Source organism: Acinonyx jubatus, chromosome D1, assembly GCF_027475565.1.
Source record: "Acinonyx jubatus isolate Ajub_Pintada_27869175 chromosome D1, VMU_Ajub_asm_v1.0, whole genome shotgun sequence".
Taxonomy (NCBI): domain Eukaryota; kingdom Metazoa; phylum Chordata; class Mammalia; order Carnivora; family Felidae; genus Acinonyx; species Acinonyx jubatus.
Genome location: NC_069390.1, coordinates 21,122,197 through 21,138,517, shown reverse-complemented (window position 1 = coordinate 21,138,517; position 16,321 = coordinate 21,122,197). Strand labels below are relative to the sequence as shown.

The window sequence follows — 16,321 nt, the reverse complement described above, 5'->3', positions numbered from 1 at the left end:
TGGTTGGTTGATCACAGAGCAGAAAAAAAGCAACTAAAGGTAGCACCAAGTGCAGGACACCTGGTGACAAAAGCAAAATATAGTAGTCATAATAATAATTCTAATATCATAATGATAGTATCATTGAGTACTTATTGATTTCCAATAGTAACACTACATACTATATACATTTTGGAGAAAAGGCAGAATAGTCAGCAGGTAAAGGGGATGATAAAACAACAGTTGCTGAAATGGAGGAAAATGACTCAAACCCATCTATTAACTTTGATGTTATCATAATGACACTCTTACCTCTCATTTATGATTCCACTCTCAGGAATTTATTTTAAACTTTTTACTGATGTTATTGACGTTCAGTAGAAACAAACAAAAGCAATAAGTACAATGATGTACGCTGAAATGTTAAATATGATAGAAATATTTGATATTCCAAATGTCCAAATGTTTCTACCCCTCCCTATAATCATGCCCTTTGCAATGCAACTTTGCAGCTCCAACATCAAGAAATTGAATTGCACTTATTTCCTCACCACTGGAATCTGGGTTGGCCTCAGGCTTTGCTTCAGCCAACAGAAAGCCATGAAAATGAGTTTGTCCAATTCCAACTCAAGCTCTTCCTTTTCCCTTTTGGAACTGTGACAGCCACCATGGGAGCAAGTCCATGCTTAGCCTGCTGGAGAATGAAAAATTTGTGGCGCAGGCATTCTCGTTGCTCTAGCTGAAAACAAGCCAACTCCCCAAAGCAAAGTCATCCAGCTTATCTGCCGTTGACTACTGATACTGAGAGAGCCCTGCTGAGACCAGGACAACTATCCAGCCACGTTCAGCTCAGATTGCTGACCCACAGTATTGAGAACTAAATAAATGGTTTTATTTTAAGCCACTTAGTTTTGGAATGGTTTATTGATAACAAATGTTTAGCAATACGACGAAATATTAGGCATCACACAACAAAGTAGTAGGCAAGCTTTAATATGACAATGATGATGTCTTAGTAAAATCATGTATATTTTATTATGTGATATTGAGTGAAAACAGCAGAATGTAACTATTAGTCTGTATACTGTAATTGGAATTATGAAGTTATGTATGCAAGTAAAAAGTGCATGTAAAAAAGACATGATTAAGCATCATGGTGTCGTTATTTTGTTTCCTTTAACATACATATATTATATATTCTAACGAAAATATTTGTAGGACATAAAGTCAAAGACATTCTCAAGTTATAGGATATCTTGCTGTGACATTATTAAATCAGTGAAAAGTACAAACCAAGCCTTTTGCCTTCCTTCCCCAAAGATCGTTATTATTGGGGAAAAAAATGAACAAAATGTACCAATAGAAATATTGTACAAATGGAAGGAAATCTCTTTATTAGTTAGGAATTAAAAGAAAATTCACGTTAGCTAATTTTACTCTCATTATCAGACTGTTGGAATTTAAAATAAAAATGGGGATTTAAATACTCCATGGATCATAAAACCCATTTTAACAGTGAAAGATACTGATAACAGCTAACTCTCATATGCTAAAAGTCAGCATTTAAATGTTAAAGGTGACTGACCCAAGATAAGGAAGAAACAATTTCAACAATAATTCTAAAAATCACTACTACTAGAATGGCTCATTCCTTTACTAAATGTAGATGTGCACATCATAAAAGCATTGCCCCAAGAAAATGAAGCTGACTTATGTGCAAAAACCAAAGAACCGCATAGAAATTCCAAAGGCATGTCCTTGGAAATTCACCCTTGACCAATATATCTCCTTAATCCAGTGGGCTGCTGAAGCACAATGCTGTTTTTCTAGCTGAGTGTGCATATTTGCTGCATCGAGAGGGATGCGGAACTTGGCTTCCTTCTTGCATTATGATGGCAATTTATTTTGACACCTTCCTCAGCCCCCAAAAGTTGTCAGACATCCAACATGCTGCAGATTGAACTTAAAGCATTCAAAAGCCCTGTAGTCTGAAGTTGAAAGCAGGGAGGTAGGGACCAAAGTCAAAGAAAGTAATGCAGAATTTGTGTCTTGCTCCTTTCTTACAAAAGCTAAGAGATCAGAACTGAATCTGTAATTTATTTTCATTTTGGTCACTGTCCATTCTTTTCTCTATCACCCACATTTAATTTGTCCTTATAACCCTTCAGTGTTCTGTTATGATGACCAGTTCATTCACATCCCAATTGCTAAACTCAGTTTCACCTTTCCTGCTCATCAGGCCCTTCCACCAGCCAACGAGTAGCTTTCCCCTCTGCTGAGAAGACAAAATAACCCTCCACCGATAATTCTTCTACTCTCTCTTCCACATCCAGAACCTCTCCCACTTGGTATGTAGCAGGATGCTGTCTTATTTAGTGAAGCAAACTGTATTGTGATGCCATTGACCTAGTTTGATGGTTGTGAAAAATAAACAGCCCTGTGGAACTCATCACTCATTGTAAGGGTATTGTCAAGGACGTTGTTCATTACATCATACAGTGTCCTATTTATGAAGCCTTCTGAAAGAAATCCCTGTCTCATATTTATACAAATATACATAGTTGTACTTCTCATAAGTATTTGTCCTGTGTTTATTTCTTTTTGGTCATTTACTTATAAGGGACACTGTGAACTGTGTCAACAATACAATATGTGGTTAACTCCAGGAAACTGTATAATTTATCATGCCTCTAATAATTTATTATTGCCTATGGATCTTCTTTGCCTCCACACTTGCTTTTCTGTATTGTTTCAATGTACTTTTTTTGTTACCTGTTGCGTAGCCATGTAGCTTTTAGCTAACGTTCATGGAGCAGTCCTTATGTCTAGCAGTGTTTTTAAATATATTGCATGAATTAAGTCATTATAATCTCCTTTACAATGCATCAGAGAGCTACTAGAATTATCCCAATATTGCAGGTAGAAAAAAAGTGAGTAACTAGATTGAGTAACTACCCTAAGCTTACACAGCCAGTGAGTAGAGAAGTTACTTGAAGTTTAATTCTTTCTAGAAGAAGACACAATGGAGAATTTTTGCACTTGAGCAAGATTTGGGATGATTTGTCTAAAATGAAGTAATTCCACTAGGTAAGCAAATTGGCCTTACCACCTTAAGTGACAGAATGATTTTGCTGTTCTGTGCAATGACCTATTGGGGGATTCCCAAAATGTTATGCCACTAATAGGGCTCCCTAAAATCTCAAGAGATTAGAACAAACTCTAGATCTAATTTACAAGCTTTAGGGGTTTGCATACACAAATTCGAGGAGTGGCTCCACCAGGCAGTCTCCATGACTTTCAGGATCCTGAACCCTATGTTTCTTGTGAGGACTTTCATGTTCGATATTTGGTAAGTTGATCTTGCCTCACTCAGATTAAATGCAATTATGCTTAACAGATCCCAGCTTTTGAAATAAGCAAGTTTTGTGTAAATGGGCTGAGGATATTAGTTTCATTTGGCAATGGTGAATTTTCCATGTTAGCTGTTAAAAATCAACTAATGTAGGAATATATAGAAATTTTTGCTTTCAAAAAGATAATAGCAGCACCCTTTTACAGAGCTTTAAAGGGAAAGATAAATTTTGATCTGGTATCTTTGGGTCCTGAACAAATGTAAAAGATTTTCTTTTTGTTTTTCCATGCAAACAATGCTAACAAACTCTGGTGAAGTTAAACAGGAAAGGCATTTATTGGAAAGAGGTGAAGAAATAGACACAATCAAGAGGGGACTGAAAGAAAGCCCTAAATGCCTGGGTGGTTCAGTTGGTTAACCATCTGATTTCAGCTCAGGTCATGATCTCATGATTCGTGGGTTCAAGCCCCATGTGGGGCTCTGTGCTGACAGTTCAGAGTCTGGAGCCTGCTTCAGATACTCTCTCTCTCTCTCTCTCTCTCTCTCTCTCTCTCTCTCTCTCTGTCTCTCTCTCAGCCCCCCCCCCCACTTGCTCTCTCTCTCTCTCTCTCTCTCTCTCTAAGTAAGTAAATATTAAAAAAAAAAATTAAAAAAAGAAAGCCCTGAAAATTAGCAGAAACCAAGGGAAGATTGGTGTCGAGAAAAACAGATGGCTAGTGCCACCTTTGGACACTAGGAGCTGTTGCTGGTATTGCTACCACTACATCCACCTTGGACGCTACTGGCAAATGCTAGAATCAATACTAAAATTTCTCTTCCTGATTTAAAGTCTCAGAGTATCAGATTGACCATGCCACTTAATGACAGACAATAGCAAATATCCGGCCTTTTAAGCTTGCCTAATGGAAGGAAGAGCCCTGCCATATACTAAGACTCATACAATTATAAATTGCTCATAAAAGTGGGTCCAAAGACCGAACTGCCAAAAACTGAGAAGTGTTCATAAAAATGAACAAATAAGTTACGTTTCCTTTTCATTCATTCAGCAATCCGTCTTTCCAGCCATCCAAGCCAGCCAGTCATGTATTCAACAAATACCTAGTGAGTTCCACATATGGTATTAAGTATTGGGAATTGTGTTGACTATCTTTTGTTTGCCTTTTTCGGTTCATTCCCCACTGTTCTCACTCTACTATGTGCCTCAGATGCCAGTTCATTATATATGGCCTTATTGGGGCTCCAGTGCCTCCTAGACTCTGGTCAAGTTTAGACAGTGGAGGCACTAGCAAAGATTGAAGGATGGGAGAAGAGAGAGCCAAGAATTCCTCCTCATGCTCCTCCCCACTGGACCACTGTTTGGCAGGGGCTGTATTACTCTATGAAAGCTATAGTTCCTATCAGACTACCTGGCCTCACCTGAAACTATAGCTTTCACACATTGTGGTAACCACTTGCTGTCTTTGGTCTTTTGGTCTAAGGATCAGTGCTTTACCATCTTCTGTTGGTTCTCTTCATCCAGAATTCCTCAGACAGATCCCCTTTTTAAAATTGTCTGCAAATACTCTTTTTTAGATTGCCATCTGTCTGTTGTAGGAGATGGCTTTATAGGATACATTAGTCATTAAGAGAGTTAGTCATTAATCTTATTGTACTTATACTTTCACAATGCTATGACTTTTATGTACCCTCAAGCCCTCTCACATTGAAGAGGCAAGCTTAGCAAGTAGTACATATTCTACATCAACATTCCAATCCTGAAATTTGAAAATTGCTACTTCTGTACTCAGGCACTGTGGCAAATTTCCAACACACACATGTGTACTCTTTCTCCTAAAATACTTTAAATTTATCTTTGGGTCTTCCCCTTCCCATTACCCAGTAGCCTTTACTACACAATTAAATGCTTGCTACACCACTAAATGTTACCTAATTCAACCTAGAATATAATCACATGAAGAAATGAATGTAAGCCAACACAGTAGAGTAAGTGCATGTGTATTTGTAATGAGGTTCTTTATTAACCTCATAATTTTATCTGACCCTGTCAGAATGAGATCACAGGATGGGGTTAGAACACACTGCTATGAGTGGTTAGCCACAAACTAGAGGGGATAATAGAAAGGAAGACATTGGGGAAGGAGATGGTACCAGAGTCATAAAACAAATACCGTCAACTCAGATAAGGGGGGCAGAGATCACGTCCAAGTAGGTCAGTGGTTTCTGGTTCTAAGCAGCCAACAATTTAAGGAAAGTCTGTCTGAAAACTAAATAGCAGTAGTGTCAGCATCTGTAGCAAATGGTCTCACCTAGAAAATCCTACAAAATGTAGGGGAACAACATGACCCAAAGCTGGCTTAAATGAGGAGGAAAGGCAGAACAATGCCAGACTGGTATGCACAGTGTAACAGTCCTCTTCTTCCTAGGAACCAGTGCACTAGGAAACTGGAGGAATGAAAAACGAAAAACAAAAACTCTGGTACCTGAGGGATGTGTGCTGAAGGAAAATAGCGAGGTGAGCTATCAGGAAAATATCAGAACACTCTGTACACATTTAGGGACTTTAGCTTTTAGCCAGGTGACACCTCCACCCTTCAATATATAGTTGAATGGGAAACACTGATTTGCTATTGGTTCTGAGGAGAAGTCTCCTCTCAAGGTTCTTAATAGTCACACTGACAGCTGAAATAATGCTGTAACAAACTGATACACTAAGCATCCTGGTTTATCTCATCTCTTCTCCCACCCCAAAAAGCTAGATTAATTGGGCTAAATAATGCAACCTGCCTTATTGTTTGAGAACAAGCAGTAACTATAATGTTAATTTATATGGAAGTTTAAAAAGAGGAATCTGCAAAGAAAACAAAAACTAATTTGTAAAGACATATGCATCTTTATGTTTATTACATTATTTACAACAGCCAAGATATGGAAGCAACCTAAGTGTCCATCTTAAATAAATGGATAGAGAAGAATGAATATAAGTAAATAATGGAATATTACTCAGTCATTAAGCATAATGAAATCTTGCCATTCTTGGCAAAATGGATGGACTGAGAGGGTATTATGTTAAGTGAAATAAGTCTTACAGAGAAATACAAATACCATATGACTTCACTTATAGGTCAAATATGAAAACAAGAAAACCAGAAAGAAATAGACTCATAAATACAGAGAACAAACTTATGGTTACCAGAAAGAAGGGAGATTTGGGAGACAGGCGATTAAGAAATACAAACGTCCAGTTATTAAATAAATAAGTCATGGGGATAAATATTACAGCATAGGGAATATCGTCAATAACATTGTAATAATGTACGTTGACAGATAGTAACTATACATATCATGGTGAGCAGTGAGTAAGGTACAGAATTGTCAAATTACTATGTTGTATACTGAAATAACATAACATTGTATGTTAGCTATACTTCAATAGTAGAGAATTAATAAATAAGGAATTTGCATCATTTCTTTAGAAAATTATTCAGAATTTCCATATGTCCATATGGTTTCTTGTGGCAATAATTAGTTCCACAATATCTCTAGAGTTCCAATATCTCTAGTTGGAACTAGAGATAATAAGCAAATAAACAAATAAACAATGAATATATACAATTGCATGACAAAATAAGTTAAGAAAAAATTGGGCCAAACATATTTAATAGGTATCTTTATTGTTAGAAAAAGAATTTTCAATCCATCAATGTGTATTGCCATTCTCTGTATAATACATGGGACTCCCAAATTGTATTTTTATAGGTAGAGTATATTTTTAATGGAATTATATCTCTAGCAATCAGGATTCCATGAGTTTCAGAAAGTGATGCTTTGCATATTCTAAATCTTTTACAGCATTCTGAAGTATAATAGCCACATGTGTATTGAAATGTCAGAAGACCTCTGATAAATACTCCAAAACACTTGGAAATTCTCACACAGTGTAAGTGTTAGTGAAGGTCATACAGCTGCTCTTGAAATGCTTCCAAGGACAGTAAATTCTCTACCCAATTCTTTTCTTGCTCTCAAGCAACTCTAAATTTCATAAATGTTTTCTTATATTGAGTTATTATCTGGTGTTTTATAAATTCTACTACTGATTCTAGCTTTGTTTTCAGAGAAAGATGGAACAAATTTACTCAATTTTTTCCTGTGTGTTATCTTTTCTAGGCCTCCTCATAAACCTATCAACCCCAAATCACTCTACCTTCAAATCCTTTAAAATGCTTTACTGAGAATCACACTATTGGGGGGTGTGGGGTTTGATCAAGGCACAGCAGTATGAGACTACAACTTCCCATGTCATGCAAACTCTTTTATTCCTGATAAGGCCAGAAATTTGCCATCATATCACACTGAGGATTCATATTAAGCTTGAGATCAACTCAATGCCCCAGACATTTTTATGTGAACGATTGCCACAGCATGTCTTCTCTCTCCTATACTTAAGCAATTGACTTTTGAAATCTAAATGCCTATCACTGGGCTTTGCACAGTTGTAAATAGGAACAACCTACTGGCTTCCTTTGGTGAGTTAATATAATTTTACCCTCAGAAGAGTTCCAAGATAATAACAATGGCAATGAGCACAATATCAAAAATGGTAAATTACATTTGAATGGCCTCTTAGAGTTTAAAGAGTGCCTTAACACATGTTTTTTCACTTTATCCCCATAATCTAGATAGAGATCGTGGATATTAGCATCAATTTGGAGATGAAATGACTGAGGCATTAGACATACTGTCCTATGGTACTTATATGTGTAGTAAGTAAAACACAGGCTTAGAACTCTATATCTTTCCCCCTAATCCTAACTTTCTTCGTATCCCAAATACTTTTCAGTAGAACATATAAACCATGTCCTATAAAGTCAAGAATTTTGTTAAATATGCTCCATTCAATAGTGCCAGCGGGCCAGGGAACTGTCTTCTCTATTCTGCAGCATTTACTAATTCACCATGAACTTAACCAGAGTTAGGCATGCATGCCTAGAAGTGGAGACTGCTTAATAGCAAGCTCTTCTCAGATTCTACTGCTTCTTTTGAAATGCTTAAACAATGTAATTTTCGATGTGTGAACATAGACATTTAGTCATTAACATGAACCCTAGTTGATCTATTTTAACAGTGATTATTTATGAATAAAAATATCATTTATGTGTTAAAAATCCAAGAAAAATGCTCCCTCCATTCATTATCCCTTTCACTCAGCCTGAGAGTTTTCAAGAATATGGAAAATGAAAGCTGGAAAACACCTACACATTTGTATCAAGTCCATTTCTCACATGCCAGGGTGGACTTTTTCCTTAAAGTTTAATGAAGAAGAAGAATTGGAAACAGATATATGATGTCTTTGAAATAATAAGTAAAGAGGTACTACAGAAACTTGGGAGTTGCAATGCAGGGCTAGATACCTGATAACATGAGATATGTGAAAAGATACATTATTAGCTTGAGGGCTGAGTGGTTATGTGAGGTTATTGTATATATATTTTCCAGCTAAAACATTGAGAATGTCAGGGTATTTGCCCAAGACACAGGAACAAATGGAAATAAACTATTGTCTCAAAAACATAGGGAAAATAAACCACTATATTTTCATTTCAACTTTTTATTTAAATTCTAGTTATTTAACATACGTGGTAAAAATGGGTTTCAGGTATAGATTTCAGTGATTCATCACTTACATATAACACCCAGTGCTCATCACAAGTCCCTCCTTAATACCCATCACCCATTTAGTCCACCCCCTACCTCCCTCCATCAATTTCAGTTTGTTCTCTATAGTTAAAAATCTCTCATAGTTTGCTTCCCCCTCTCTCTCTTTTTTTCCCTTCTCCTATGTTCATCTGTTGTGTTTCTTAAATTCTATATATAAATCATATGTTATTTGTCTTTGTCCGACTGACTTATTTCACTTAGCGTGATATACTCTACCTCCACCCATGTCATTGCAAATGGCAAGGTACTCTTCCAGTGTGTGTGTGTGTGTGTGTGTGTGTGTGCACGCGCGCATGTGCACATGTGCCAAATCTTCTTTATCCTCTATCCAGTCAGTAGACATTTGGGATCTTTCCATAACCTATTGTTGATAAGGCTGCTATAAACATTGGGGTTTATATCACATCAGTATTTTTGTATTCTTTGGGTAAATACCCAGTAGTGCAACTGCTGAGTTGTAGGGTAGTTCTATTTTTAACTTTTTGAGGAACCTCCGCACTGTTTTCCAAAGTGGATGCACCAGTTTGCATTCCCACCAACAGTGCAAAAGAGTTCTCCTTTGTCCACATCCTCACCAACAACATTCTTGATAAAAATCCATCACAAAGTAGGGATAGATGAAACATACTTCAACATCATTAAGGCCATATACAAAAAATGCATAGTTAATATCATCTTTGATGGGGAAAAACTGAGAGCTTCTCTTCTATGGTCAGGGACAATACAGAGATGTCCACTCTCACCATTATTATTTAACACAGTCCTGGAAGTCCTAGCCTCAGCAATCAGAAAGAAAAACGAAATAAAAGGCATCCAATTCAGCAAGTAAGAAGCCAAATTTTCACTATTTGCAGATGACATGATTCTCTATGTAGAAAACCCAAAAGATTCCTCCAAAACATTACTAGAATTGATACACAAATTCAGCAAAGTCACAGGATATAAAATCAATGTACACAAATCTGCTGCATTTCTATCCACCAATAATTAAGCAGCAGAAAGAGAAACCAAAGAATTGACCCCATTTACAACTGTGCCAAGAACCCTAAGATACCTAACAATAAAACTAAACAAAGAGCTAAAAGATTTGTACACTGAAACTATAGAATACTTGAGAGAAATTGAAGAGGATACAGAGAAATGGAAAAACATTCCATGCTCATGGATGAGAAGAACAAATATTGTTAAAATGTCTATATTATCCAAAGCAATCTACACATTTGATGTAATCCCTATCAAAATACCACCAGCATTTTTCACAAAGCAAGAACAAACAGTCATAAAATTTGTATGGAATCACAAAGAGCTCAAATAGCCAAAGCAATCTTGAAAAAGAAAAGCAAAGCTGGAGGCATCACAATTCCAGATTTCAAGCTATACTGCAAAGCTGTAGTCATCAAGACAGTATGGTACTGGCACAAAAGCAGACACAGATCAATGGAACAGAATATAAAACCCAGAAGGGGCGCCTGGGTGGCTCAGTCGGTTGAGTGTCTGACTTTGGCTCAGATCATGATCTCATGGTCTGTGAGTTTGAGCCCTGTGTCAGGCTCTATGCTGACAGCTCAGAGCCTGGATCCTGCTTCAGATTCTGTGTCTCCCTCTCTCTCTGCCCCTCTCCCGCTCATGCTCTGTCTCTCTCTGTCAAAAATAAATAAACATTAAAAAATAAAAAAAAAGAATATAAAACCCAGAAATGGACCTATAACTATATGGTCAACTAATCTTCAACAAAGCAGGAAAGAATATCTAATGGAAAAAAGACAGTCTCTTCAACAAATGGTGTTGGGAAAACTGGACAGCAACATGCATAAGAATGAAACTTGACCACTTTCTTACAACATACACAAAAATAAATTCAAAATGGATGAAAGGCCTAAATTGGAGACAGCAAACCATCAAAATCCTAGAGAACACAGGCAGCAACCTCTTTGACATCAGCCATAGCAACTTCTTACTGGACACATCTCCAGAGGCAAGCAAAGCAAAAATGAACTATTGGGACCTCATCAAGATAAAAAACCTTCTTCAACCTTGTTGAAGGAAACAATCAACAAAACTAAAAGGTAACCTATGGAATGGAAGAAGATATTTGCAAATTACATATCTGAGTCTATATGTATCCAAAGTCTATAAAGAATTTATCAAACTCAACACTCAAAAAAATAAACAATCCAGTTAAGAAATGGACAGAAGACATAAAAAGACATTTTTCCAAAGAAGACATAAGAATAGCTCACAGACACATGAAACGATGCTCACCATCATCTATCAACAGAAACATTAAAAAATGAACGACTATTATACAGTCCCAATCATCGCCCAGAATTGCTCTGAATGATCAAAACTAACAAAGATGCACATGGGGGAGGTGGATAACTGAGGCCATCTGTCTCCAGATCCTAGCCTGTTAGGATCTAAAATGAAAACCAGAGAAATCACATCATTTTTCTGATGATAACCTCCATAATATTATTGGTACAAGCCCATGCTGAATCACAGCATAAAAATATTTAAGATGTAACCACATGAGGAGGATGTCAAAAAATTGTTGTTGTCCAAAGATACTCTTCATTTATTAAAACCAAGAAATAATCAGTAAACTCAGTAGTAATGAGATTTTCCAAGTTTAGCTTTTGCAAATAACTGTTTTTGTCTAAAACAATACTAAGCATGATGATGATGATGATGATGATGATGATGATGATGATATATAATGAGCAAAGAAACTAAAATTCTGTGCTTTTCAATGCCAAGCAAATGTTTTTCAAACATTTTCATTTCATTACTGTAACAACTACATGATAAAATTGGGGTAGATTAAAAAATTTAGTCATGCTATTTTGTAACTCCTGTCATCAAGATAAAATCTGCTTAGGCAAACATTAATCTGCCATAGCCCACTGAGTTGCTTTGACCAATAGAATATAGTAGACATGATGTATGACGGCAAAATTCAACACATTACAGCCAGAAAGGAGACTCTTTAGTTGAAATAGTAAGTGAAATAAGGAAATTACCATTGGAATTGAAAAAAAAGAAATTATAAAACCCTTGACAAACTTGTCACTTGCACTAACTTGTATAATGGAAAACATGCCAAATGAATTTGTATATTTGGTTAAGGAAATTTTGAAGTAGAATATTGAAAATGTCATTTGATTTCTGTGAGCAATGTGGGATAAGGTAGGGAAACAACAAGTGCACTGAATAGAAATTCCTCTCATTTCAAATCAGAAGGTAGACAAAATATAAAAAAATATATAAAAAGATAAAAATATTAAAAGCAAGACCTATTTGGTTAGTAATATAAAAACCCGTTTCACAATTGTTTAGTCTCTCTCCCACCACCTCAAAAAGAATCTCAAATTAATAAATAGGCTTCAGGATAGAGAAAAAGTGAAGAATGAGGTAGTAAAACTCTTTGTAAAACCTATGTAAGAGTTAAGGTGGTACGTAGGAAATCCTTCTCCTCAGTCTCTGAATCAAAAGGGGTTGCACTAAAGCAGCATTATCCACATCTGCACCTGAAGCAAATTACAAGAGTGTGGACATCAAGCCTGATGCCATGATTCATGGGACTTGGAGAGTTTGAATCATACTCAATGTATTTTGCATGGCAGGGCAACAGGGGGAAGAAAAATCAATACTGACAGAAGGTGGTCTGTAGTTCATTGTTGTAGAATGGTCCCAGAAGAATCATATTTCTTGGCATCTAAGCCTTTGTGAAGCCCTACCCACACTGGTTCTTGCCTTGGGCTTGTCATTTTGGTCCATAAGACATCAGCAAACATGAAACAAGCAGAGGTTTGATAACTACCAGCATACTGGGATCGCCATCTTGGACTTCTTCTACTACTCAATGAAGAAGCTTCAGATAAAAGAAAACAGGGAAAGGGAGAGCCATTCTAGACATCCCAGCTGAGGCACCAGTTATGTGAGTGAAATTTTTTTAGATAATGTAGCTCCATGGCATTACCTAACATACCCTGACTTCTCCTTGCTTAGCAAGCCAAGATTCCGCTGATGGCCTGCCCTAAATTTGTTAACCTTACTCTCCAGTTCTTCTATCAAAACATGTTGTAGTTGGATCCTCTAAACTGCAGATTGCATTATTTCTATCACTGCTTATTACAACAGTAAAAAGGGAAAGCTTATTTGCCTTTGCTAAATTTGGGAGAGACCATCATGATTAGTTAATAGACTATAATCACTATCATTCTGGTCTTAAATTTGAATTTCCTTAGGACAAGCTATTTTATTATAAATGAGTTAAATAATTATTTCATCTCAGAAGTAGAGATACTTTGAAGTGTGTTATATATCCAATAGAAAAATCTCTTTCTATTTGGCACTCCTAAACTTGTCTAGCAGCCAAAGTGAAATAATTGAGCTTGGTAATATGATGAGTCAGCATAAAACCTCCAACTATAGGTGTTAATGCATGAACTGAACTGGCTATTTATTTTTTATTCATACAAGATACTAAATTATATGAAAATGTATCTGTGTTTCTCAAAAGAAATGACAGTGTCACATAGTAAGAGCTCAATAAACAGTCAAGTCAATAGATGAGTTCCTCTTCTAGAATGTGCTTTGCTTTGACAAATTACAACTTTCCTGACAAGTGGGAATGCTAGCAAATATTTAATGTATCTTAAAGGTCTAATACTGAGAATTCTGCCACTACTTTACTAAAGATTCATTCATGTGACCTCCTCACATCCGTAATGAGTATTTATTATTACCAAATAAAGACACTGAAGCTCTAAATGATTATAACTTTCTCAAAATTTGACAAACTAACCAGTGGCAGACCAAATGCTTTCTAATTCTCTGAGTAGAACTTTTTTCTAAGCCAATGTTTCCCTGGCACCTGTCTTTTGGTGGCATTTTTGCTACTGTGAGGCTCTAACCCCATAATCTGTACTATAATTTACTGAGTTTATATTTAATAACCTCACATGTTTTATTTTTTCTTTAGTTTTCTTTAACATTTTTTTTTATTTTTGAGATAGAGACAGCAAGTGAGCGGGGGAGGAGCAGAGAGAGAGGGAGACAGAATCCGAAGCAGGTTCCAGGCTCCAAACTGTCAGCACAGAGCCTGACACAGGGCTTGAAGTCACGAACTGTGAGATCATGACCTGAGCCAAAGTCAGACACTCAATCGATTGAGCCACCCAGGTGCCCCTCACATGTTTTATTTTAAATAAGAGTTGATATATTATAATAATTGGACAGCTAATATAATTTGCTATACATGAAAGACAATTATAAAATTAATTTAATTAAAGCAAATTATTAAATGTTTGCTACATATCATGGACTCATGAATGCTCTGAGATGGTGGCCCATTCTCTTTTAAGATCAAAAGAAGTTAGCAAGGGGAAGATCTATTAACATCAAATGGGGACTTTCTCCTTGACATATTTAGATGAAATGATATAGAATGGAAAATTGGATTTCTTTGTAATAATGTGCCTGCTATTATTTAAGCATTATTTAAAATTAAATTTATTTAAGTACCAACCATATAGTACATGTTCAACAATTTGCAAAACAATGAGCTAGTGCTTGCTTCAGTTGCACATATACTAAGATTGGAACGTTACAGAAGACTAGCATGGTCCCTGCACCAGGGCGCAAAGCAGTACTATAAGTCATATTGCTTCCCCAAATCTGGTGGAGTACATGCTCTTTATCCTATTTTTCTTTCCATATTATACTTGTGTACTGAATAGTCATATCCAGATATTTATACATGAGCTTCGCTCAATCTCTCCACATTATTTTACAAAAGATGCTGTTCCAATGGACTACCTCTATTCACATGACATTAAACAAGTCTATGTCAATCTTAGAGTTAGTGCATAAATGTGTTTTATTGTAACTGACTAATGAAATACATTTCTCAAGTCAAAATTTAGATAGGTTATTCAATTGCGGGCTTATCTTTCTCACTGTGATCGTTTCCTAAGACCTCTCCAACTCTTAAAAAAATTCCATTTCTCAAATTACTAGTTTTATTTTATTCTTAATTTTCATTGCAAATTTATTAAGGCCCATTCACTGACCCCATTAATGACCCTCCCATAGACTCTTTCCTTAGCTCCTTGAAGACTCCCACCATTACATTAAACCAATTCTCTAAAGTCACCAATAATATCTTAGTTGTCATATATCATAGATCTTTCCCTCTATATGTAATATTTAATTAATTTTTCCTACTTAACTGTGTTTATCTGTGAGAACAGGCTCACCAGGCTCACATTGTTTGTCATCTTAATCTTATAGCTTCAACTATCACCTTTCTGTAAATGAGTCCTAATTACCAAGCTCTGGATTCTATCTCCAGTTGTCTTCTATCCATGAATAGGAGATAAGACATTCTTGATTGGAGGGAGCGAAGGGGGTGTGTAACTCAAGCTAATCACTGAACAGATCCAAATGAAACTCAACTTTTATTGCCTCGATACTAGTTCTTCTCCTTCTTTGTTACTTTCATCCATCCGGTTTTTCAAACCTAACACTTTGGTATCATTTCATTCGCACTACATCTAAGTCCTGTGTTCTACCTGAACCCATCCGTTCTTGTCCTCATTCTGACTACCAGTAATCCAGGTCATAGTTAAGACTTACTTGCCCAATTTTATCAAACTCTTCACTATTCTCCCCACCTCTAATCTCTGACACTTCCAATTCATCTAGAACAAGATTGCCAGATGATTCTTCATGCAGAATGATATTCCTTTGTCATGCCACTACTTGGTCCCCAATCAGTAAATACCTTCCAAGTACCCCCAAAATAAAGTTCAAGTTTCTTAGTCTGTAATTCATATCTTTACATGATCCAATCATTTTTTTTTTTTTTTACTCAGTATGTATTTACTTTTCATCTTTGATTGGGCAATTACTTAAAAAGCAGGCTAATTAAAATACACAATTTTAAAACATTTTGATCCAAGAAAAAATGCATAAATATACATTCATTTGTCAGTAATTTCATGTAAAGCCTAGGCTGTTTCTTCCCCTTCCTTCCTTCCTTCCTTCCTTCCTTCTTTGCTCTCTTTTTCTTTCTTTTTCTCCTCCTCCCTCTGTCCCTCCCTCTCTTACTATGCATTCATAAACTATATAAATCACACATTTTTCTAGTTTTATTTTACTTAGGATGGAGTAAGTTCTTAGAGATACCTATGTAGCAGTTTGAATGCACAACCCTTTTACAGTTTAAAAATTTCCTCCAAACTTTTATATTTGACTTCTCCAACCACAAGT

At 36.1% G+C, this 16,321-nt stretch overlaps 1 protein-coding gene and 1 pseudogene across 7 annotated transcripts in view; one reads left to right on the top strand and one right to left on the bottom strand.

The window, feature by feature from the left end:
• The window catches only part of LRRC4C (leucine rich repeat containing 4C), a 1,189,416-nt gene that overhangs the window by 848,022 nt on the left and 325,073 nt on the right, over positions 1-16,321 (bottom strand). The gene's annotated exons all lie outside the window — the stretch shown is intronic.
• LOC113603526 (uncharacterized) lies at positions 14,617-14,716 on the top strand (annotated as a pseudogene).